The sequence below is a fragment of the Neofelis nebulosa genome, chromosome 3 (genome assembly GCF_028018385.1).
Source record: "Neofelis nebulosa isolate mNeoNeb1 chromosome 3, mNeoNeb1.pri, whole genome shotgun sequence".
In the NCBI taxonomy this organism is placed as follows: Eukaryota; Metazoa; Chordata; class Mammalia; order Carnivora; family Felidae; genus Neofelis; species Neofelis nebulosa.
In genome coordinates, this window is record NC_080784.1 from 119543159 (window position 1) to 119568449 (window position 25291).

The 25291-nt window shown below is 39.1% G+C and overlaps 1 protein-coding gene across 1 annotated transcript in view; it reads left to right on the forward strand.

Annotated features, from left to right (window-relative positions):
• The first annotated feature begins 18164 nt into the window (after positions 1-18164).
• The window catches only part of CXXC4 (CXXC finger protein 4), a 55068-nt gene continuing 47941 nt past the window's right edge, over positions 18165-25291 (forward strand). Inside the window, exon 1 of the mRNA XM_058721763.1 lies at positions 18165-18311. The gene's annotated coding sequence lies outside the window, so the exon portion shown is untranslated. The remainder of the gene's footprint in view (positions 18312-25291) is intronic.

Sequence of the window (25291 nt, forward strand, 5' to 3'; positions counted from 1 at the left end):
CTGTCTCACTCATAGAGTCCCCTTTAATATTTCTTGAAAGGCTGGTTTGATTGTCACATTTCCTTTGGTTTTTATTTGTTGGGGAAACTCTTTATCTCTCCTTCTATTCTGAATGACAGCCTTGCTGGATAGAGTATTCTTGCCTGCATATTTTTCCCATGCATCATGTTGACTATATCATGCCACTCTCTTCTGGTTTTTCAAGTTTCTGTGGAAAGATCTGCTGCTGACCTCATTTGTCTTCCTTTGTAAATCAGGGACTTTTGTCTTGCTGCTTTTAGGATTTTTAATCTCTATATTTTACAAATTTAAATACAATGTGTATAATGTTGGCCTGGATTTGGATGTCTGTTTCCTCCTCCAGATTAAGGAAGTTGTCAGCTATAATTTCCTCAAATAAATCCTCTCCCCTTTTTTCCCTCTCTTCTTCTGGGACTCCTATGATACGAATATTATTATGCTTTTTGGAGTTGCTAAATTCTCTAAGTCTACATTCATGATACAATATTTTTCTTTTGCTCTTCTTTTCAGCCTCACTATTTTCCATAGTTTTATCTTCTATAGCACTCATTTATTCCTCTGTTTCTTCCATACTGTGGTCATTACATCCTGTAGGTTGCCCATCTCAGGTGTACCATTTTTTAAATTTCAGCTTGACTAGTTTTTAGGTTTTTTATCTCTGTAGAGTGCAGGGGTTGGGGGGGGCAGGGCTTGATGAAAGCAACTTAGGTTGCCACTGTTGGCACTGTGCTGCTTACTTAAGTTTGTTTATGCTGGAGATAAATGACACCCTTAGGATACATTGTCCTTGGAGAGGCATTGCCACCTCTCCCAGATGCATTCCAAGAAGTGGGGGAACCATCTCTTCCAGTGTGTCCCAGGGAATCCTCAGATTGCACTGTCTGTTCCCGGGCTATTCATAGGATCACTGCAGTGTCCTCAAGGATCCACACCAGCCATGCTGCAGGCCTCTAAAGCTCCAGTCTTTGAGACTCACTAGTTGTAAAACCTCACAAAAATCAGCCCCTCTCATTTTCCTAGTCAATGGCTTTGGGGAAGTGTTTTTCTTGTGCAATCCCCTGTGTGCTGCATTCTGTCTGTCTGTCTGTCTGTCTGCGACCAGGGCTTCCACTCCTCCACAGCATCCATGATCTGCTTCTCCCCAAATCAATTCTCCATACCTTCTATCTTCCACGACGTGGCCTCTTCTCTTCCTTTAGTTGTACGGTTTGTTCTGTCAGTCCTCAGATCGATTTTTCAGGTGTTCAGGTGATTTGATAGTTATCTAGCTGAGTTTGAGGGAGTAGGCAAGCCTAGGATCCTCCTGCTATTTTACCATCTTAGCTCCTCTTCAAGCCCCTTCTAATTCTAGTTCTCTTGCTGTTTCCACCACATCTGCATTTACTTCCTCCACTGAAGTCTTGACCCCCACCCCCAAAACCACACATGAAGGTTGGAATTAACTTTTTCCAAATTCCTGTTTATTATGGTTTTTTGTCTACTTCCCATGAATTACAAAGTCTTAATGACCTCTTAATGGCATAGAATAGTGGATCCTTTCCAAAGGTTTTTAATTTGTTTTGCACAGGTCCATCAGAGGAATCACCATCAATGGCACCGATGCCATTATGAACTGTATTTTTTCAATAAGAAGACTAAATTTGAAATTACTGTTTAATTCCTGGGCTATAGGATGGATATGTTAGCAGACAAAAACAACATGAATCTTGTACATCTCCATCAGAGCTCTTGGGTGAGCAGGTGCATTGTCAACGAACAGTAATATTTTGAAATGAATCTTTTTGTCTAAACAGTAGTTCTCTCAAACGTGGGCTTAAAATAGCAAACCATATCGTAAACAGATGTGTTGTCATCCAGACATTGTTGTTCCATTTACAGAGCACAGAAAGAGTAGATTTAGCATAATTCTTACGGGTCCAAGAATTTTCATAATGGCAAATGAGCATAAATGAGCATAAATGTACATAAATTATCAATGAGCATAAAGTCACCAGCTGCATTAGCCACTAGCAAGACAGTCAAGCTGTCCTTTGAAGCTTTAAAGCCAGGGATTGACTTCTCCTCTCTAACTATGAAAGTCTTAGATGACATCTTCTTCTTCTTTTTTTTTTTTTTTCCAACGTTTTTTATTTATTTTTGGGACAGAGAGAGACAGAGCATGAACGGGGGAGGGGCAGAGAGAGAGGGAGACGCAGAATCGGAAACAGGCTCCAGGCTCCGAGCCATCAGCCCAGAGCCCGACGCGGGGCTCGAACTCACGGACCGCGAGATCGTGACCTGGCTGAAGTCGGACGCTTAACCGACTGCGCCACTCAGGCGCCCCAGATGACATCTTCTTCTACTAGGAGTCAGTTTTGTCTGCATTGAAAATGTTATTTAATGTATCCGCCTCCGTTAATGATCTTGCTAGATCTTCTGGAGAACTTGCTGCAGCTTCTACATCAGCACTTGCTGCTTCACCTTGCACTTTTATGTTATGGAGACGGCTTCTTTCTGTAAACCTCATGAACCAGCCTCTGCTAGCTTCTGACTTCTCGTCTGCAACCTCCTCACTTCTTTCAGCCTTCATAGAAGTGAAGAGAGTTAGTGTCTTGCTCAGGATTAGGCTTTGGTTTAAGGGAATGTCATGGCTGATTTGATCTTCTATTCAGACCACTGAAACTTTCTCCATATCCACAGTAACTCTTTCACTTTCTTATCCTTCTTGTGTTCATTGGCATAGCACTTTTAATTTCCTCCAAGAACTTTTCTTTGCCTTCTCTAACTTATTTGGTCGTTTGGTACAAGAGACCTAGCTTTCAACTTGTCTTAGCTTTGACACACCTTCCTCACTAAGCTTAATCATTTTTAGTTTTTGACTTAAGGTGAGAGACCTGTAACTCTTTCTTTCACTTGAGCACTTAGAGGCCATTGTATGGCCTAATTTTATTGGTTGGCCTAATTTTATTTGTTTGTTTATTTATTTATTTATGTGTGTGTGTGTGTGTGTGTGTGTGTGTGTGAGAGAGAGAGAGAGAGAGAGAGAGAGAGAGAGAAAGGGAGAGAGAGAGAGAGAGAGAGAGAGAGAGAGAGAGAGAGAGAGAGGGAGAGATTGTAAGCGGGGAAAGGGCAGAGAGAGGGGGACACAGAATCTGAAGCAGGCTCCAGGAGCCGAGCTGTCAGCACAGAGCCTAATGCAGGGCTCAAACCCATGAACCGTGAGATCATGACCTGAGCCGAAGTTGGATGCTTAACCCACTGAACCACTCAGTTGCCCCTGGCCTAATTTTAATGTTGTTGTGCCTCAGGAAATAGAGAGGCCCAAGGAGAGGAAAAGAGATGGGGGAATAGCTAGTCTGTGTAGCTGTCAGAATACACTCAACATTTTATTAAGTTTGCTGTCTATCTGGGTGCAATTTGTGGCACCCAAAAAGATGATAGCAACATCAAAGATCACTGAATACTGGTCACCAAAACAAATATAAATGATGGAAGAGTTTGAAATATTGTAAGAAGTGCAAAAATGTGACACGGAGACACAAAGTGAGCAAATGCTGTGGGAAAAAATTGCACCAATAGACTTGCTTGATGCAAGGTTGCCACAAACTTTCAATTTGTAAAATATGCAATATCTGTGAAGCACATTAAAGCAGAGCTAAGTAGGGGTGTATGGGTGGCTCAGTCAGTTAAGCGTCTGACAGCTCAGAGCCTGGAGCCTGTTTCAGACTGTGTCTCCCTCTCTGTTCCTCCCCCGCTTGCACTCTGTCTCTGTCTCTGTCTCTCTTTCAAAAATAAATAAACATTAAAATTTTTTTAAAAGATAAAGCAGAGCTCAATAAAACAAGGTATGTCTGTATAATTTGAGTAATAAATGTCTATGATGTGATACATTTAGAATAACAATTATCATTTAAGAACAATAAAAGGAGAGTACCTAGGACGCTGAAACAGTAAGATCTGGTGCTTAAAGTTAGATCATTTCTGTGTTTACTACAGCGTGAATGGAATGTGCATATGCATGGCCTTTAACAAAGTAACAGGATGAAAGATCACTTCCAAAACAGGTTTGTTACAAATGATGCAATTTCAGTCAACGTCCAAAATGTCTAAAAACTCCCTGCTGACACCTCGTGACTCCACACTCAAGTGCCATAGTACAGCCTGTAAGGCCATAAGCATCAGGCCATGCTGAGCAATGTTATAAGATTTGCTGGGAACACAGCTCTCTGAGAGAGGTCTGAAGATGTAAGCACAAAATCTCTGCTCCACTAGAGAGCACTAATGACCAAACTTATTGCTGAAACTTTGGCAGAGATAATTTCACTTTTTATAAGTCTCCACAGTGCAACTTAACCATTTCAACGAACTCTCCTGAAGGAACAGAAATTCTAACATATATGTGATTAAAATAACATCTTTAATAGAGAAGAGCTTCAGCGTTCTGCATCACATCATAGTATCTGACAAGAATATGGAAGTAGATCGCAAAAGCATTAATGTCATCCCTCCCTCTTTTTTTTTTATTTTTAAGCTCCAACAGAGGACCATAGGACTTCAAAATTGCAGTGTCAACACCGAGAGAGGGCAAGTGATAAATATACCTGTGTGGAATGTGGGGTCATTTCACTCTTGAAAACGCTGATGTGATATTGGCCAATTATGTTATGCTCTCCCCTTTACCAAATAGCAAATGTGTGTTTTCTGTGGTTCATAGTCAATCTTAAAGCACTCCCTTAGTTTTTAAATACAAAAAAAGAAAAGAAAAAAGAAAAAAGAAAAAAAAATCCTGAAAGCAATACCCAGATTATTATGTCATTATAGAACTACAGACCACTGGGTACAAGTGATGCTGGTGGGCATTAAACACATTACATTTCAGCAACACAAAACTCAAATTGCAATTTAAAAATTTCTTTTTAACTAAAATGATGTTTTACCCTTATTTGCATTTATTTTATGCTAAATTTATTCACAAGATATAAGTTTCTTTAGTTTCTTTAGTTTTTTTCAGGGATATCTTTTTCTGTGCAACCTGCTCCTGTGATTTGGAAACAATTTGTTCTTTTTCATAAGATCACCTCAATGTTTCAGGGCAAGATCATTTACGGGTTCATCTGCCAACGATGTCTGTAAGGAGCCAGTGCATCTTGGTAGTTTTGTTCACCTGCAAATGCTCAATGATCAGAGACTCTATAACCCATCAAGTTCAGTATTACTCTAAATTTGTAAGCATGTGCAGCAAAATCACTCTTTTGGAGCCACTGACTCTGTGTCCACTCCCTGTTTTGTGTGGGCACACATACCAACTCCACCATTATAATGATGGACTAGCTTCTTTAAAGTGATATTTTTCAGACACTACGTGGCTTTTCAGATATGCCTACCCTCAGTGGCCTAGGCAGTTTCACAGATGTTCTTAAAGTGAACACAAGGATTTGAACCATGTGATTTGGATGCTTTTGGGGGAGGGTTCGGAGTCAAGTGAATAGTAAAGTATTATCAGAGATTACCTTAGGCCACTTGTAGGAAGAGCAAAATGAAGTATTTTTGAAGAATATACTTTTATTTCATTATGGGAAACCTTGAGAAGGAGTGTTCTGTTGAGAAGTCTTCTATAGAAATGTATTTGGTTGCTGCACAGAGTCAAAATCAACAGATAATAATTGGAGTTAAAACCTTCTATAGATTGAATGAGTTTTGGATATAGAATTTCTCAGACTTGGTTGTATTTCTACTCAGGATCTCGGTTGTGTTCTTCTTCCCTCTCCTCCATGTCTCACACATATTTCATAGTTGGCTCCACACTTCCTCCTCAAATCTGTTCTCTCTTCTATATTTCCATTTTCATTGAGATGATGCATCAATCCATTCAATCTATTCAATCCATTCAGCTAAAAACTTGTGTCATCACGCTCTCCCCATCCAACTGGCCAAGTCCTAGTGATTCTGCTTCATAAACCCTCAAACCTTTCCTCTCATTTCTAGCCTCCCTGTATTATCATTAGTTAGGTCCTCACTTCTCTCACTTGAATATAGAAATTATTAGTCAATTTATCTGTCTGCTTCCAGTCTCTTCCTTTCCAAATTTACACTCCCTATTAGTATAAGTGTTTCTTCTCACAGCGGGGTGTAAGTCATTCTCTACTTAAATCGTCAAAATCTTGTGTGGCTCCTTGCTGCCTGTGAGAGTGCTCTTTATATTTTTTAACGTTATAATATGTTGTAATAAGCGCTAGAGCTGACGTATGGAAGCTATGTCAGTGTTGCAAAGATAGGTGAGATCAACTTCAATCTGTTATGATGCAAAATCTCCCGTGTCTGCTCTACTGCTTACAGGAGAAATCACGCCCTCAGAACAAGGGAGATTTTACAAAGGAGTGGGTGCTTAATTAAGCTGAGAGTAGAACACAAGCTTTGGAGTCAAACAGTCATAAATTCAAATTTCTGACGTATCATGTACAAGATGTATATTTGGGCCAGTCATTATACCTAAGTCCAGCTTTTCACTTATAAAATGGAAATAATTATGCTAATATTACAGAGTTTCTGTGATGATTCATTAAGACAATTGATGTAATGCCCTGAATACAGTGCCTAATGCATAGTAGGTGTTCATAAATGTTTTGCTTGTCCCTCTAAGACATGAAGGAATGCAAGAGAATGCCTTACGATGAAAAGTGATTTCAAGCAGGAAAAAGCATACAAAATGGATTGTCCCAGTGAAAAAATATGGCCCATTTGAGAAATTTCAAGTGACTAAGGAGCTCAAAAGGGGAAAAAAAGCAGAAGATGGGAGTCAAGAAGAAAGCAATGGTTTGTTTATGGAGGGCCTTATGTTCTATTTTATCTTTTGTCCTTTTCCCTCTATTGATATCTTCAAGCCTTTTTAGCTTTCTTGTCATTTTCATTCCCTTCATAATTAAGCCTAGAAACTTAGGAGACCATATTCTCTGTTTCTACTTCCTCAAGCTACTTCAATCTAGTGTCTAGCTCCAGGACCCACTGACATCATCATCATCAACACCACTGACAATTTAATAGCCACATCAAGTGGACCCTTGTCAGCCCACAGTCTCCCTGAACTCTGAAGGATTTTACTTTATTACTCACCTTCTAGAAGGTCACTTCTTTCTTACTTTCAGTTACTTTTCTTGTTTTTATCTCTCTGGACCTTCTTTTCTTTTTTTTTCTTTTTGAATTTTTAAAAAATATTTGTTTGTTTGTTTTGGGAGAGGGAGAGAAAGAGCTCAAGCAGGGAAGGGGCGGGAGGGGGGGGGGAAGAGAATTCTAAGCAGGTTCCACACACAAGTGCAGAGTCCAATATGGGGCTCAAATTCTTGAACTGTGAGATCACGGCCTGAGCTGAAGTCAAGAGTTGGATGCTTAACTGACTGAGCCACACAGGTGCCCCTGGACCTTCCTTTTTTATCTCTTTCAAGAGATCTTAATTCTCTGTTGTCTGCTAAACATGAGATTCTGTCCTTGGGTCTTTCCTTTTTTCTTTCTGGCTCTCTTTTATAAAACTCATCCTCAAAGTAATTTCAGGTATCCACTAAGTACTTAAGATTCTCAAATCTCATATGTACCTGCATCTCTCTACTTATAATTTCCATGTCCCCAGTAGACAACTTTCTGTAAGAGCCCAGACTATGTCAATCTTGTTCATTTCTCTGAATTCTTTTCTAATTGTGGTAGATTGCGTTTCTATTCTAAATTCTTTGCTTCTTGATGTACTCGCACCCTTCACCATGTGACTTTATAGTCCCTCCTTTAAAAACAGCATACTTTCCCCAACACATTTATATTAGACTTAGCAAAGTGACTTGTGTTGTTGGCCAATATGGGCAGAAGTAACAGTTTATCAGTTCAAATCTAGTCATAAGAGGTGTCATGTGTTCCTACGCTCCTCTTTCAGGAAGCTTTCAGACTCTGACAAGAAATGTTTCCACTGAGAATCCAACGCCCCCCACCCAGTCTCAGACCCAGAACGAATCTGGTGAAGCAGAGCTATCCCAGCAACCGTACAGGCAAAGTGAGGCAGTACAGCTCCAGCCAACCAACAGTCTTGTGAATGAGATAACAAACGAGAACGAGCATTTTTTAGGCTGTTGAATTTCAGAGCGATTTGTTATGCAGTATCTTTGTAACTATAGCTAAGAGAGATACTAACTAAAGTTCAACCCTTGTGATTGGAAGCTAGACAAAGAATATAGGAACAAATGCAGTTACATTTATAGATTTGATGCTGTGATGTTGAGGGAGTTTTTGCCTGATTACTTCCAGTTCCTCCATGGAGACTGAAGAGACATAATTACTTGAGAAGTGGACCAGGTATAGGAGAAAGAGTAGGAAGAAATTGAAATTATAAAAGTCCTGGGGCACCTAGGTGGCTCAGTCAGTTGAGCATCTGACTCTTGATTTCAGCTCAGGTCACAATCCCAGGGTTGTGGGATCAAGCCCCGCATTGGGCTCTGCACTGAGCATGGAGTCTGCTTAAGATTCTCTCTCTCTCTCTCTCTCTCTCTCTCTCTCTCTCTCTCCCCCTGACTATCTCCCCCACTCATCCTCTATATCCCCCCCTCTCTCTTCTTCTCTAAAATAAAAAAAATAAATAAAAATAAAAGTCTTGAAACATGGGGAAGTGAGGTATGGAAAAATAGTTGGCTTTTCAGGCAGTCTAGAATATTTATTCATAAGTTTATTACCCATATGAATTTTTACTTTTTTGACCCATGTTTATGTTGTCTACTTACTTTTCTAAATGTGAATCTTATAATTTTCTTTTGTATTTGTATTTGTGTAAGTTTTTCATATGTAAACATACTATGCTTTGGCATGTTCCTTATAAGTATTTTTCCACTTGAGAGGTCACCTTATACTTTTGTTCATAACCTTTGGCATAGAAAACACTTTATTTATATAGCATAGAGAATATTTTATTTAAGCAGTTAATTCCATCCCTCTCTTCCTGTGTTTTACTTTCCATGCTTCCATGGGAGCTTCTATAAGAAGTTTGGGAAAGTAAAGATTTTTTTTTAGCACTAGAGAATTTTAGAACTAGAAGCCACCATTTTCACATGATGAATTTCATTGAGAAAGATGAGGTTTAGAAAGGTGAGAAGACTAAGTCAACAAGTGGTATAGCCTAGGGGAGAGAGCAGTACTCCCTGACTCTGGGGCAGTTTATGATATTAACTGATGGTCCCAGTCCCATCTCTTTTGATAATATCTGATATTCCAAATCTAGGGAGCCTCAAATTTCACTCATGATTTGTATAGCAAAGACATCGTGAGAACAGAAAGATACCTTTTCTTAATGGATGGTAGGAAGGATGAGATTTGGGGGGGGCAATGCCATTCACCTGATGCTACTGCACTACAGTTCCTATCTATGACACCTGCCCCTTATTATTACTTTCTGTGTCTCTGCAACAGGGTCTCATGGATTCTTTTTAACTGAACCTCTAATTGTACCAAAGATATTAGGCATTTATTTAAACATGAGATAGCGTTCAAATATCATTAAATGTTTAAAGCATAGCAATAAGAGTGGGATTATCTACTGAGAACCTGATTGTGATATTGTTGGCTGGATTAATGAAATTCTATGCCATTTGTACTTTTGGAAAGAGGCTCCCCTATATAATAGTACTTCCCTTCAGTTGTTAGTACAGAGAGGGGGAAAAAAAGGGAAAATAATTTTTGATAGTTTAAGCATGAAGAAACTAACACAAAGAGATTAGAACATGGTCCTAGAAGAAAGGAGACACTTTTGTCTGTTTATGTGGATTTCAAAATAAGAGTTGCTCCTCAAAATCTTTCTTTGATGAAAATTATTCAGATATTAAGTAAACTTTCAAATATACTGGTCATTTTGCAATAAGATCTTTAAGAGAACTGCTGAATCAGATGTTGTAAAGAAAACTTTTGCACTCTTACTCAAATATGCATGTCAAAAACAGGGGATCATCCTAACTGTCCTCCATTGTTACATTTCAAAAATTCACCCAATGCTAGTCAGAAAATTTACAGCTGTTAATCCAGGCAGATATAACTTTCTACACACGATGATATAAATGTCGAAACCTCTTTCCCACTAACAAGAGCACAATAGCACTTTTACAAATAGCTAAAAACATTTTCAGCTGGCGGAGGTTCTTACCAAGTTAGGAAATCTTCACTAGTCCTAATATTTACCCTGTGATAATGATTATGCATCTCTCAGCCATCCGTATCTGTATCTTAAGAATGCCCAATATCATTCCTGGGGATTCTCACTTACATTCTTATTAAAATTTTCCTTGTCAGAGAATTTTCCTTTCAGGAAATATAGCCTGTCTTGATCTTTGCTAATTAACACAATGACTTGTGTGTGGATACCTGTATGTTTGTATGCACACGTGGATCCATGTGTACTTAAACACCTTTGGCCGAGGTGAGCTTTGTTCTCTAAATCTGAGTAGCTTTTTTTCTTAGTTGTGTATCGTTTTGTGAAAACAAGAGTCTTCAGCTAATGAGAAACATATCTTAGAAAGGAGCAAGGAGACCCTACCTGAGAAGTTTTTTTTTCTTTTTTTCTGATTTTTCCTCACAAGCATCTATTTTTACTTTCTATCCCTGATACTGAATAGAGCAGCTTGAATGCTATACAGTGTAATTATGTAGCCAGAGTCAGAGGTGATGGGTACAGGAGTATAACTATATGCTATAGATTGAGTTCTACTAGGTAACATGTCAAACAGTGAGGTTATGATTAGCTTAACAGCATATCTGTATCTATGTGATATTTCTCAGTTGAAATATCAATGACATTTTGCATAAACCAATTTGTTATTGGGCTGGATTTACGGGAAAATCCACAGGACGTTTACATCCTTGATCACTGCCAACACTATGCAAGTAATACCCCTCAGTCAATGTGATAATCCAAAATGCCCCCACATATTTTTGGATGCTCAAAAGGGGTTCAAGTAACACCCAGGTTGTTAAAGATTTCATAAAGATGTTATAGATACATTTAATAAATTTTTCCTAAGTGAGTTCTTGTTTCATCATTAGATCTTCTAGTGACTCATCTCATAGTAAAATGTTATTTTAATACCTAAAGTGTAGGACAGCTTTTGTTGTAACATTTCAAAAAGCACTATATTAAAATGGGGTTTGGGGCCTTTTCTTAGTGCTGGCTCCACCTTGAATTTGCTCTCCGCTGCCACAAACTTTGGGTAAATATTTAGAGAGATTTCTTTGAAAGAGAATTCTTTGCCCCTCTTGTGTTTTTGCTTAGAGGTTCTCTGCTTGTTACATTCTGTCCACTGCTCTTCAACTCATGGTTTAAGTACCTAATCTCCAACAGGTGAGAGACTCTGGCTTCAGTTGAATCACCTTTTACCTCAAGAAGTGATGAAAGATTGTGAGCAATGTTCCTAAACACCTGGATTTGCAGACTTGCGAGACAGAATGGAAAATACAATCCAAGAATAAAGCTAGAAGGTCAAAGGAAATAAAAATAAAGAGAAAAATTTTGCCAATTAGAGAATATGTTATAAAATAGAGGGTAGAGGAGAATTTGAAATACTGGCACTATATAACAGAAAGATCATCTGGGAAAAAAAGTTTTTTGTACAGCACCAAGGAGGGCCCACAGGCATCCCCAGCTGAGGAAATCAGCTCCTGATGCAGGAACAGGGAGGTGAAATGATACTGATTGACTCCATGCTGAGGCTTGTGCATTAGTTCTAGTTTAGATCTGACCTGGTTCCTTGAATCTATCGTGGTTTGTGTTTTGTTTTGCTGCTGTCTTGACACTGAAAGTGTGGCTCAGTATATAAAGTACATAAACTTGCTCTATCCACTTCTGCTTTTTCATATGGACAATGGGCTACACTTTGATGACTTAAGAAATACAGTGAGCCTGGAATTTTACAAGGAGGTAAATTCATCTAATGAGATATCACATAGTCCACACGAGATAGTGTTCTTTAGTTACTTCAGCAGAACAAAGGTGGATTTCTTTCAAAAGAAATAACTTTTAGAAAAAATGTGAATATATCATTTATATACGCATATGGGCACACAAATCCAAGAATATGAAGAAAATGATTAGAATGATTTATAGCCTATCTTCTCCATACCAAGCACTTTGCCAGAGATAGAATCTTCAGTTCTGTAAAGATTACAGTGCCCTAGAACACAGTAACACAAGCACACTTTACAAATGAGGAAAGTTGAGAGAGTTTGAGTGCTTGGATATCACATGGAATATTTTGTATAGCCAGGATTCCAACTTAGTCTATGATTTCGAAGTTTATAGGTTTTAATATTTTCTTCAGTGCATGTGGATTAGATTAAGACGGGAGCAAAGTTGGCATTATTTTTTTTATGGGAGCGATTTATCCCAGCTAAAGACAAATATTGATAGTATTGTTTTTATGTATTTCACAAAATTAGGAGAAGAAGACTGGCTGAGAAATTGTGAAGACTTTAATTCTATAGATACCAGCCATGAACTCCTTAAATTAATGACCTGTGTTGATAATATTAGAACTCTCAGAAAGTAGATGAAGGCATAAGTGGACTACTGTGGACTTCATTAAAGAAATAAAGGAGAAGTGATTAGTGAAGAAAAGTAATAGGAATTTCACAAGTAATCATGTAATTTTGAGTTTGAATTGGTCTGTGACAGGGACATTTATTTCAGTAACTTTACGTACGGTTAAAAATAAAATTTGGAAACCACTAGAATGTTCCCTCGTATGGAAAGTTGAACAAATTGTGATACATGAAAACCCTGGGAAATTACATAGTCATTCAAAAGAGAGCGTTTGATGTATGTCAATTGTCTGGGACAGAATCCATGATTATAGTGAGGGAGAAAAGCAAGATGCAGAGATGAATACATAATAGGCTCTGTTACTCAGGTTGGATTCTCCAGGAAGCAGAATCTCAGATGGAATTTACACTTTAGGCTATTTATTAGGGAGTGGTTTAGAATCAATGCCTGTGGAAGGGACGGGAAAAGGAAGATTGGGCAGAAGGTGAAACTGGACAGTGAAACAGGCCTCATGAAAATCTAAGCTGACCTCGCAGGACGGTCTGAAATTAAAACGGGCCATCAGAATGTCCCTGCACTGGGACAGAATGGCCAGTAAGTTATACTCTGTCACTTGGGCTCAGGAAATGGTGTGACCTTGAGTGAGGCACCTCTCTGCCCCTAAGGTAATCCCTTAAGGAACTGAGGGCTGAGGCCATGGCTGACAGTACTCCCAGCTTCTAGCCCTTGGTTGAAGGGGGATCTGGGGGATGCCTCTATCTATCACAATACTTGAAACAAATCATGCCCAAACTCAAAAGGTGTAAGCATGTTTGTAAACGATTATACATGCAAAGAGAAAAGTAGAATATAAACCTTGGTAACAGGGAAAGGGATTGAACTGGGGGTAGTGCAAGTAATCAAACTAAACAAAAGGTAAAAACATTGATAACAAAAAAGAAGATACAATATCTTATTTAGGTAAATTAAAAATATATGTAGTGATGGGCACCTGGGTGGCTCAGTCAGTTAATTGTCTTACTTTTGATTTCAGCTCAGGTCATGATCTCACAGTTCATGAGATTGTGCCCCCACGCCGGGTTCTGTGCTAAGAGCTCTCTCTCTCTCTCAAAAATAAATAAACGTGTGTGTGTGTGTGTGTGTGTGTGTGTGTGTGTGTAGTGCTTAGAGAGAAGTATTAAAGGATAGATATCTAATAGTATTTATCTCTGGGTTGTAACATTACCTTTCTATTGTGCTTTTCTATGCTATTTAAGTAAAAATAAACAGTTGTGCAGATAATTTGAAAAATTATCAAGCTATTTGAAAACTAATAGCTAATTATGATCATTAGATATACTTAAAATAAGGCCTTTAGTTTTCAGAAAATATATTTCAAAAAAGTTAGGTCACATAGCAAGATGCTCTAAAAGATAAAATGGTTTTGGAAGAATTGGAGTTACAAAACCAGTCACAGTTAAACTTAAAAAATTAAGTCTTCATGTACAACATGCATTTTTCAAATATTCCTTGAGTGCTTTCAACAAGTCAAGATCTGTTCTAGGATGTTGATTTACGTCTAAAAAGGAAGCCAACAAAAATTCCTGCCTTCATGGATCTCATGTTGTATAAAGAAAAGAGAAAAATAGCAATAAAAACAATAAATGAGTAAATTCTACGGTGGGTTAGAAGTTGTGGAAGACCAGTTCCCAGGGAAACAGAGACTATCAGTTTCTGCAATTTGCATTCAGGGGTGTTTTGGAGAGTGCTCTTGGGAAGAACAGCTAGGAGAGAAATTGACACAAGTAGCCGAAAGTAACCTGCTGGCAACCATAGCTTAAAGATGAAGGAACACTCACTGAACCTTTTTTTTTTTTTTTTTTTTTTGGAAGCATTCTCCCTCTGGGAACATGTCCACTAAGCTGGTAAAATCTATAGTTGAGGTACCTTCAGACTGTATCTTGATTTAGGGCAGGAGAATTAACACAGTGCTAATTTAAGACTGTGAAAGTATACTATTGTCCATTTGAAGCGAATACAAATGGTTTCTTGGCCTCTTTTCTGAAGATTCGGAAAAGAACATTCTTGCCAGATCACATACTATATACCATGTGCTTGACATGTTAACCAACTTGGGCAAAGATGCCACATCTAGCAAAGCGACTGCATTTGAGATTTCTTCTAGACAAGCTTTTCAATAAGAAGTCCACCATGAACCTAGGATCTATCTGGGTCTTGTAGAGACCCATTTTGTGAGATAAGTGGAGATATAATGTGGGTCACTAATCCTGAATCCATTATGTCTTTAGTAATGCCAATAATCTCTGCTTATTCTCCCCCGGTTTCAATAGAAATACATCCAAGACCATTGTGAGAGCAAGTTTCAGACTTTGCCTTTCCCACTATGATGATTTTTAACCTTCAAGCCAAGCAGCCAGTGTGGGTTTTTTTTTCAAAAGCTAAGTGAAATCTATTTCAGTTAAGTATTCAGAGGCAAAATGAGTCTAAAAACCCAGTAGTCCTTGTGAACTCACTGTGAGCCACATTGGGACCTGACTCCATTGATTAAGTCCCCTCAATTTTGCCCCAAACAGGAGGACCACAATGGTGCTTTGGTCCTCTGGGTAGCTTAAGCAACTTGGACCCTGTATGAAGATATCTTGGAAGGTTTAGGCTCTTACCCCTTGCTCTAGTGTAAAATTACCCAAATAAGTGGCACTGGCAATTGGGGATGGACTGGGGTGGGGGGGGGTTGATACTGTGTACCCTTGCTGTGGTGTTGCAAGTTCTGTCCTTTGAGGTACAAGTCTCTCCTGTAACCAACAATTTCTAGATCTGAAAACTGGTTCATGTATGGAATCTGGGTAAAAGATTGACTTTTTTTTTTTTTTTAATTAGGGTAACTGCCTTCAGCCTCCTGATCATCCATCCTTTATTTTGGCTGTACATATTGAGCAGTACCTTTGTTGGCTGCTGGCATATCGTACTCGGAGAACCATGTCTGTAGATTTCTGCAGGTCCTCTCCTGGCCCCCAGTCTGATGTGGCCGTTCATTATAATAATTGTCCCGTTGAGTTTCTGACAGCTCAGCACTGCCACCTTGCCTCTATTAACTAGAGATCCCATGAGTTCCATCGCTGTCAGTGAGCCCAGTTATCAACAGCATCTCCTACTGTCATCCCTGGCCTCTAGAGGACAGCCACCACTGAACATCTATCTCAGCAGTGCCCACGCTTCTCTCACTAGCACATTCCTTGTTCTTTTGGTTAAGTGGAATTTTCTCCCATGAATCATAGTGATCTAGTAGGTTTTCTGACCTATTTAGTATAACCACTCAGGCATGCCTACTTCTGTAAACCCTTTGATCCCTCTACAGCTGTAAGCTACAGCAGTTCTAACACTCCTACCTGCACAGTGTAACCCATCACTTACTTTCTCCAAGCTTCTGGGAGCCCTCCCACCACCTTGTTTGCCCCTCTCCCAGGGACTTTGCATGTATTTTAAATCCTGTAACCTAGGAGAGTGCTGTCACATCAATAAACTCTTTTTTATCCAGCATCCTCTGAATGTAATCCCACATGGACCCTCCGGGATCCAGCCAGTAGATATTGGCTAGCTTTTCCTTCAGCACACCATCCTGTTGCTGTGTTAGCAGACTCAGCACTTCCTCGAATTGGGTTAGGTTGTGATATCCCCATAGTTATTGGCTTAGTGATGGGAGAGAGTCAGGGGAGAAGTAGGGGCATATCCTGAGAAGAGCACATTTGATCTGGCAGGGAAGACAGCTCAAACAAATTAGGCTAGACTGTTAATTAATAGGAGCACTGTAACGTTTTAATAGTCTCAAAAGGTTTAGGGATTTCTGGAGATTGGAAAATTCTACATACCAGATATTCACATCCCAGGTTCCAGAGTTCTACTTCTTCTGAACCTGGGACCTGATCTTGGCATCATAGACCTCCTGGAGCTGAATAATGTGCTTTCTAAGAAGCTTTACTCTTCTTTAATTAGATACTGAATCTTCAGCTTTCACTCACCTATGGCCACAGGAGACCCTCTGAGTTTTATACTGTTACTCATATAAGTGATAATCACCCTCAGATTTTCCTGGCCTCCAACGTATCAATGACCTCCAGAAATAACCATCAAATTCCAAAGTCCTTAAAATTATTATTTTTGAAATTCTGAAACTAATGAGAAATTTTACCTGCCAGTGAATTCCATTTAATATCTATCTTTTCCCAGTTATGTACCACTGAACATTTTAATAATTTCACCATAACCAGATGCCTGGACCTACAATGTTTAATCTACTTCTACCGAGGAAGTTTTTACTACTGCTCGCTTGCTGGTGATCTAGTTCTAAACAGCTCACTTTAGACTTTGCCCCCTTGAATAATTCCAGTACAATTGTCATAGGTCAAACTTTATGAGACTCTGATATTTGTGTGCAGAGAAATATTGGGTAGAAGTCGCAGAAACAACCACTGTGAGGGATGAGGGAAGGACTGAGCAGAAGGGGAAGCAGAGCTGTGATTCAGTTGCTGTAAAGGACTCAGCTGATCCTACAGGGAGTTGTAGAATTTGGCTGGCCCTTCACAGTTATGCTATGTGATGCATGGGATACAGACCATTAGGTCTCTTGAACTAACCAGTCAAGTTCAGTGGGCTGACTCCCAGGAGGGACATAACCTTAACTGAAGCCATTCTCTTAGTGAAGAGTAATTGTTGGAGAGAAATTCAGCTTAGGATCACAGTCATCACTGCACTCACTAGGGGAATGAAGGTAAAAGGTAGGCAATGTAGCACATTTCAATAGAAAAGTTGATACATTTTATAGGGGAAAAATAGAGCAATTATGAAAAAAAATCAGTAACAGCTAACTGGGAAATAACATGGAGATTAAATAGCATCTTTCTAAAAATTTTTTTAACGTTTTATTTGTTATTGAGAGACAGAGAGTGAGAAGGAAAGGGGCAGAAAGAGGGGGAGACACAAAATCCGAAGCAGTCTCCAGGCTCTGAGCTGTCTGTACAGAGCTAGACATGGGGCCCGAACTCACAAACCGTGAGATCATGACCTGAGCCATTGTCGGACGCTTAACTGACTGAGCCATCCAGACGCCTCTAAATAGCATCCTTCTAAATAACACATCAGTCAAAGAAATCTCAAGGGGACATTAAAAATATTTTGAACTAAATGAAAATGAAAACAAATTATCAAAATTTGTGGGATGTAGCAAAAGCAGTGCTTAGAGGGAAATTTGTAGCATTAAACGCATATATAAGAAAAGAAGAAATATTGAAAACTCATAACCTAAGTTTCCACCTCAGAAAACTGAGAAAATAAGAGAAAATTCATCCCACAGTAAAAGAAATACAGGTATGCCTCATTTTATTGTGCTTCACTTAATGGTGCTTCACAGATACTGCAGTTGTTTTACAAATTGAAGGTTTGTGGCAACTCTGAGTCAAGCAAGTTTATTGGTGCCATTTTTCCAACAGCACTAACTCACTTCATGTCTGTGTCACATTTTGGTATTTCTCACAATATTTCAGACTTACTATATTTGTTATGGTGATTTGTTTTAAATGTTTTATTTATCTTATTTTATGTTTTTGAGAAAGAACATGAGCAGGGGAGGAGCAGAGAGAGAGGGGGACGGAGGATTCCAAGCAGGCTCTGCACTGACAGCAGCAAGCCCGATGCAGGGCTCGAACTCAAGAACCATGAGATCATGACCTGAGCTGAAGTCAGACGCTCAACAGACTAAGCCACCCAGGTATGCCGAGGTGATTTTTGATCAGTGATATTTGGTGTTAACTATTGTCATTGTTTTGAGGCACCACAGACATCACCAATTTATGACAGCAAACTTAATAAATTTTAAGTATATTCTGACTGTTTTACAGACCAGCCTTTCCCTTGTCTCTTTCCTTCTTATCAGGTCTCCCTGTTACTTGAGGTATAGTAATATTGAAATTAGGCCAATTAAGGACCTACAATGGCCCCTATGTGTTCAACTTAAAGAGTCAATCAACACAGCAAACTTTGCTGTTGTCTTATTTTGAGGAACTGCCACAGCTACCCCAACCTTTAGCCACCATCACCCTGATCTGTCAGCAGCCAACAACATAGAAGCAAGACCCTCCACCAGCAAAAATATTATGACTTGCCGAAAGCTCAGATAATGGTTAGCATTTTTTAGCAATGAAATATTTTATAATTAAGGAATTACGTTGTTTTTTAGACAATGCTATTACACTCTTAATAGACTATAATGTAGTGTAAACATAATCTTCATATTCAGTGGGAAACAAAAAATTCATTTGACTTGCTATATTTTAATATAATTCTATGTTAAAATGTAACTAGGGAGCTATATTTAATAAAGCAATATTGGCTTTATTGTGGTGGTCTGGAACGACCCTCTTATATTTCCAATGTATGCCGGTAATAAGAATTAATGCAAAAGTCAACAAAATTGAAAACAGGAGATCAATAGAGAAAATCAATAAAACCAAAATCTGTTTTTTGTTTTTTTTTTTTTGAAAAGATAAGTAAAATTGATATGCCTCCAGTTAGGCTGGGAGAAAAAGAAAGGACACAAAACTAATATCAGAAATGAAAGAGGGAGCATTACCACAGATCCTATGGACATTAAAAGGACAATAAAGAAACACTGTGAACAATTATATGCTTATTTCTAAATATTTGTTAAAATGCAAAGGAGTTTCAAGTACATTTTTTTGCAGGATTCTTAATTCTATCATCTTCACCAAGTTTGGCCATGCTCACTATGCTAATCATCCTTTCTGTATCAATCTAAACACACATTCCCTCTATTCTGCTCCTGAGCAGCTAAAAATCCACTGCAAATCACTCATTTTAGGCTCAGGTATCAATATTGCTATTAACAATTTACTCTTCTCTAGCTTACTTAATCGAAGTCAACGCATACTCACTGAGTTAAAGTTTCAAAATATTTACCACTGATTGTATGCACTGCATCTGTCTTCACTCCCTCATTTTTAATAGATGGTTACTGCCTTAATGGAAAAATAGGGGTAGTCAGAATTGAAATCTCTTAAATCCGCACTATCCCACCTTAGAACTTGCTTTTATAGTCCCTCATTCCTTTTATTCTTCTTCTCTCTTTGCTCTTATTTTTCAGAAGAAGATTGTTTCTACTTATTCCCAAGGCTGGTTCCAGCATTTGGGCTCTTGATCCAATTCTTAAATTTCCATTGCTAACTTTATAATTATTCTCTCTCTTGTATATGTTATATTACTCTCATCTATTCATATTTTTAAAAATTCAGTTACTCTTGCATGCCCTGCATTATTCACAGCCTTGAACAAAACAATTTCCCTGTTCCCATGTAGCTTACCTTCTGTGAAGAGAGACAATTTTTGAATATATGTTGTTTCTAAACTGTTAAGGGGTGATAAATACTATCAGGGGAAATTAAGTATTATATTAGTCAGAATTCTCCAGAGAAATGGACAGGTAGACATACATAATATAGATATAATAAAAAACTGGCTCACACTATTATGGAGGCTGAGAAGTCCCACCATCTGCCATCTGCAAGCCAAGACAGCAGGTGGTATAGTTTTAGCCCAGGTCTGAAGATCGGTGAACCAGGAAAACTGATGATGTAAGTTCCAGTCTGAGCCTGAGGCTGATGTCCCTGCTTGAAAACAATCCAGCAGAGGGCCAATTTTCTATTCCCTGATTTCTTGTACTATACAGAACCTCAGTGGATTGAATGGGCCCCACTCATACTGGTTAGGGCAATATGCTTTCCTCAGCATGAAGAGTCAAATGCTAATCTCATCCAGAAACACTCCCATAGACACACCCAAAAATGACATTTAGCCATGTATCTGGGCATATACCATAAAACTGTGGCCCTGTCAGGTTAACACATAAAATTAACCATCCACAAGTAGGGAAGGGAAATAGGAGGTGCTAGGATGCAGGATGACATTTTTAAAAACATGAACAGGTAAAGTCCTCACTGAGAAGGACTCATCTGAATAAAAGCAGGAGGAAAGGACATGAACAATCAATATGGATGGTGGAGAAGAGCAAATGAAGCAAAAGGAACAACACTGCCCAGTCGCTAGGCAGGGCAAACCTCAGCTGATCCAGGAATAGCAAGGAGACTGCAGTAGTTGAACATGGAGGAAATGAGTTAAAAAGGTAAAAGGAAGCCAGATTATAGCCATTTTTAGCCAGTATAGGGACTTTGGCTTTACTCTGAGGGAAGTAGGAAGCCTGTGAGATTTTCACAGAGTGGTATGGAAAATCTGACTTTGGTTTTAATATAACCACTGTAGCTGCAGGGTTGACAATAGATTGTAGAAGAGAATGGGGAAAGAAGATACCAGTCATGAGGGTCTCTAAGAGATACTAGTGGTATGAATGAGAGTGTTTGCAGTTGAGGTGGTAAGAAGTGGTATGGTGTTTGTTTGTTTGTTTGTTTGTTTGTTTGTTTGTTTGAGAGATAGAGGGCGCAAGTAAGCGAGGGGCAGAGAAGGAGAAAGAGAATCCCATGAGAGACAGAGGAGGGGGAGAGAGAGAGAGAGAGAGAGAAGTGGAGCTCATTTGAAGCGGGGCTTGAGCTCACCCCATGTGGGGCTCAAACTCACAAACCATGACATCATGACCTGCACCAAAGTCAGGTGCTTAACTGGCTAAGCCACCCAGGTGCCCCTGTTTGTTTTTTTTAAATATATTTTGATAGTAGAGAAACATGACAGATAAAGAAGAGTCAAGAATGACACCAAAATTTCTGATCTGAACAACTGGAGTAATGTAGTCACCATTAACTGAGGGTCAGTTTTGGTGGCATTAGAAAGAGAGCTACTCAATTTTAGAAAATTTAGGTGGACTTTTCAAATAGTTAGATATAAAAGTCCATATTGGAGATTTACATATTGGAGTCTTTGGGATATAGATAAAATTTAAAGCCAAGAAATTGGATAGGACCAACAAGAGAATGAGTGTAGACAGATAAGAAAAAGCATTCTAAAGAGTAAATCTTGGGTCACTTAAGTGTTAAGAGGTTAGCAAGGCAGAAGGTAAAACAGGACAGTGGTTTCCTAAAAGCCATGTGAAGAAAATACCAGATGATGTTGATGAGTCAAACAAGAGGAAGAATGAAAATGATTTTGGATTTAACAAAGTGGAAGTCATTGGAAATTTTGACAAAAGCTTGACTGGAGTCAGTTCAACAGGTAAAAGAAAGAGGGAAGTTGTGACATTGTGTATATATATATATATATATATATATATATATATATGGTTCTTTCAAGAAATTTTGCTGTCAAAGGATGGATGAGCTAGGTAAAGCAAGGAATGGGGTTAAAATGGGTATGTATATATGTGTGTGTGTGTATATATATATATATATATATATATATATATATATCATTATATATATTTGTTTACTAATGTTAATAGTACAATTGAAAGGAATAATTTGATGAAGGAGAGACAAAAAATTCAAGAGTGAGGCTTTTAGGTAGGGCCAGAGCAAATGGAATCTAGAGAAAATGTGGAAGGTTTGACTTTGAATAGGAACACTTGGAGTTTATTCCACTGAAAGGAAAGGAGAAAAAATGTCTGTGTACTGTTTATAGAAGATGAGTAGATGTGTTGGTGGGAGCTCATAGAATTTTTATTCTCATAGTTTCTATAAACTCAGTGAAAGCAGAGACCTAGAATAAACAATAGGGATGAAGTGTTAGGGATTTGAGAAGAATATGAAACAGAGAGGAAGAGTGAAAGTAACGTAATTGCTCTACAACATAAAATGCCCACGTTAAGTAATTTCTATGAAGTTAAAATGAGACAGAGATTTGTGCATTTTTTTTCTGGTCTCTACTGACACCAACTTTTCCCAATTTCAGTTCCAATGTTGAGGCCTTCCCTGCACCAGCCCTCCCCCCGCCCCCCCCAACACAAACACACAGCAATTCCATCACCAGGAATTTTGAGAATTGAATCCACTCAATACTGACACTATCTGCTTGAAGATAACATCAGATTCCATAGGTTAAGGGTCCAGTCATAAAAATCTGTGCCCCTCCCTCTTGCCACCGCTTCACATGCCAGTTGCAAGCCCCAGGCTCTTACCAGTTCTTCTGAACACCTGGCCACAGACTGGAGGTTCCAGTGACCTCCTCCTTAGGTTCTTTTAATTTGCTAGAATGGCTCACAGAATTCAGGGAAACATTTGTGTTTACCAGTTTATTAAAGAATATGATAAAGAATACAAACAACAACCAGATGATGAGATACATAGAGTGAGGTATGGAGGAGAAAGGGTTCAGACCCTTCATGCCCCCTGCAGGCACACCACTCTCCCCAATCTCCATGTGTTTACCAACCCAGAATCTTTCTGAACCCACTTTTAGGTTTTTATGAAAGCTTCATTGCATAGTCATGATTGCCTAAGTCACTGGCTATTGGCTGACTATTCAACCTCCAGCCCCTCTCGCCTGCCCAAAGGTCCATGTTGTGGGGGGAAGAGTGTGGAACTAAAAGTTCCAAACTTCTAAGCATGTGGTTGGTCCTCCTGGCAACCAGCCCCCACCCTTGGATGGGGTCCAAATGTCACCTTCATTTATATGACAAAAGACACATTTATCACTCTCAGTACTTAGGACATTCCAAGGATTTTGGAAACTGTGAGCCAGGAACTGTGTAGCCAAAGACGAAATACCCATGAGAATATATTTTGGTCATTCAGATGAGAAATACAAATTTCTTATAAATCACAATACCAAACAGCCACATTCAGCTATTCAGATACACAAATGAAGGAGTTACAGAGCTGTGTTTAACGAGGGTAAGGGTTTGCTTAGCAAGTTTAGTGAAGAGAAAGCAAGCAGATTAAGGTATATGAAAGAATATTCAAAATGATTGATCACAGAAAATTGAGAAAGTTTGCAAGGGAGGGCCTATAATGTTGACTAAGCTGAGGATGTAGGGAAGCGAAGGCCATGATGGATGAGTGAAAAGGTGGTAGTAGGATCAATAGATTGGTGGTCTGGTGGGTGAGGGTTTGAAGGATATTTGAGAATCAAGGATCTGAAGATCTAGAAAGTTAGGAGGTGACAAGAAGACAGTGGGTCTAGAGTGGGTGTGTGACCACAGAGGTCAGTAATTGAGGTAAGGTGGAAGAAATCATCATGGAAGGGGGATGTCAAGGAGGAAAGGGTCCTGGGAGAATTACATACCCAAATAATACTGCAATCTCTCAAAATCAAGGAAAGACTTGTGGCAGAGTGAGCCAGGAGCTAAAGAGAAATTCGTGGAAGATTCAGACAAACCTCCAAGTCCTTTAGATGATTTTTCAAAAGAACCAGAAGTAGATGGTACAGTGTGATGACATTAATTTTAAAGCAGGGAAGGGGGGAGTGGTTGGAGAGCATGGGGAAGTCTGTAAGTGGCAATAAAGAGCAGGGATGAACCCTTCCCAGTTTGCCAATTGTGAGACCTAAAGGGCAGGCAGTGCTGCTAAAGGAACCACATTTGAGCAAGAGCCAGATGAAAGGAGCCTCCAGAGAGGTTGCTGAGGACATGAAGGATTTTACTAATAGACCATCAGTCTCAGGAGACAGGGAGATGGGTACTGAAAGGTGGATGTGCAGAGCTATATGGAAATGAGAATGTGGAAAATGAACTCTGTCCTGGGAATCAGGGTTTCTCATGGTGACTGAACAAAATAGTGACAAAGTGCATCAGGAGATGAGTGAGTCCTGGGCGCTTGGGTGGCTCAGTCAGTTAAGGGTCTGACTTCGGCAGGTCATGATCTTGTGGTTCATGGATTCAAACCCTGTGTTGGGGTCTGTGCTGATATCTTAGAGCCTGCTTTAGATCCTCTCTGTCCTTCTCTCTCTCCCCCTACCCCCCCTTTCTCTCTCTCTCTCTCTCTCTCTCAAAAATAAATAAACATTAGGAAAAAAAAAAACCAAAGAGATAGAGAGAGAGATGAGTCCTGACATTCCTGATGAGTTCTGATGAGGTGAGTATTGGGAAATACACAAAGGTTGGAATCTGTGAACCTCTCTTCATCATCTTGATAGAGGTATAGAGACTGGAAAAAGATGGTCTTTACTACATAGTTATCATGTAACCACAAAACCTTTGAAACCCTCTCTCAATTGCAAAAAGTTCTTATGGCCAAATGTGTTGGCTTCTTTATGGGGAAGCTCAAATGTACAGCAGGAGCGTCTAGTTTCTGTTTTACCATATAAAATAAATAATAGTTTCCCATAAAATTAATTATAAAATAACCGTGATTTTGGCACATGAGTGAGCAGATACCAATTGCGGGGTTGCACTAAGACCAGGAATAGTAATGGGAATCTGACATCTCTTCCCAAACCAATTAGTGGTAAAAATGAAACTGCTCTGAATACGACTCTAGGATTGCCCCTGGCAGCTTCTTTCAAGCCTTTTTTGGATTTTTCAGCATCATTATTTCTGTGGACCACTTAGCAATTTAGGAATACCCTTCCTTTTGGGATTTTCTGTCACTATCTCCTTTCCTGATGGCTCTTTCTGAGTCACCTTCCTTGTCTTCTGAAACTTATTGGTCCCTTAATTAAAATGTAGGCATTCCAAAAATTTTCGGCTTGGTCTCCTGCCTGTTCTATTCTGTAGCAGGAATCTGAATCTAAAATGCCCTCCAGGAACATGATGTCTCTCCTCCTTCCAAATCATCTTCTCCAGTGGAAGTCAGA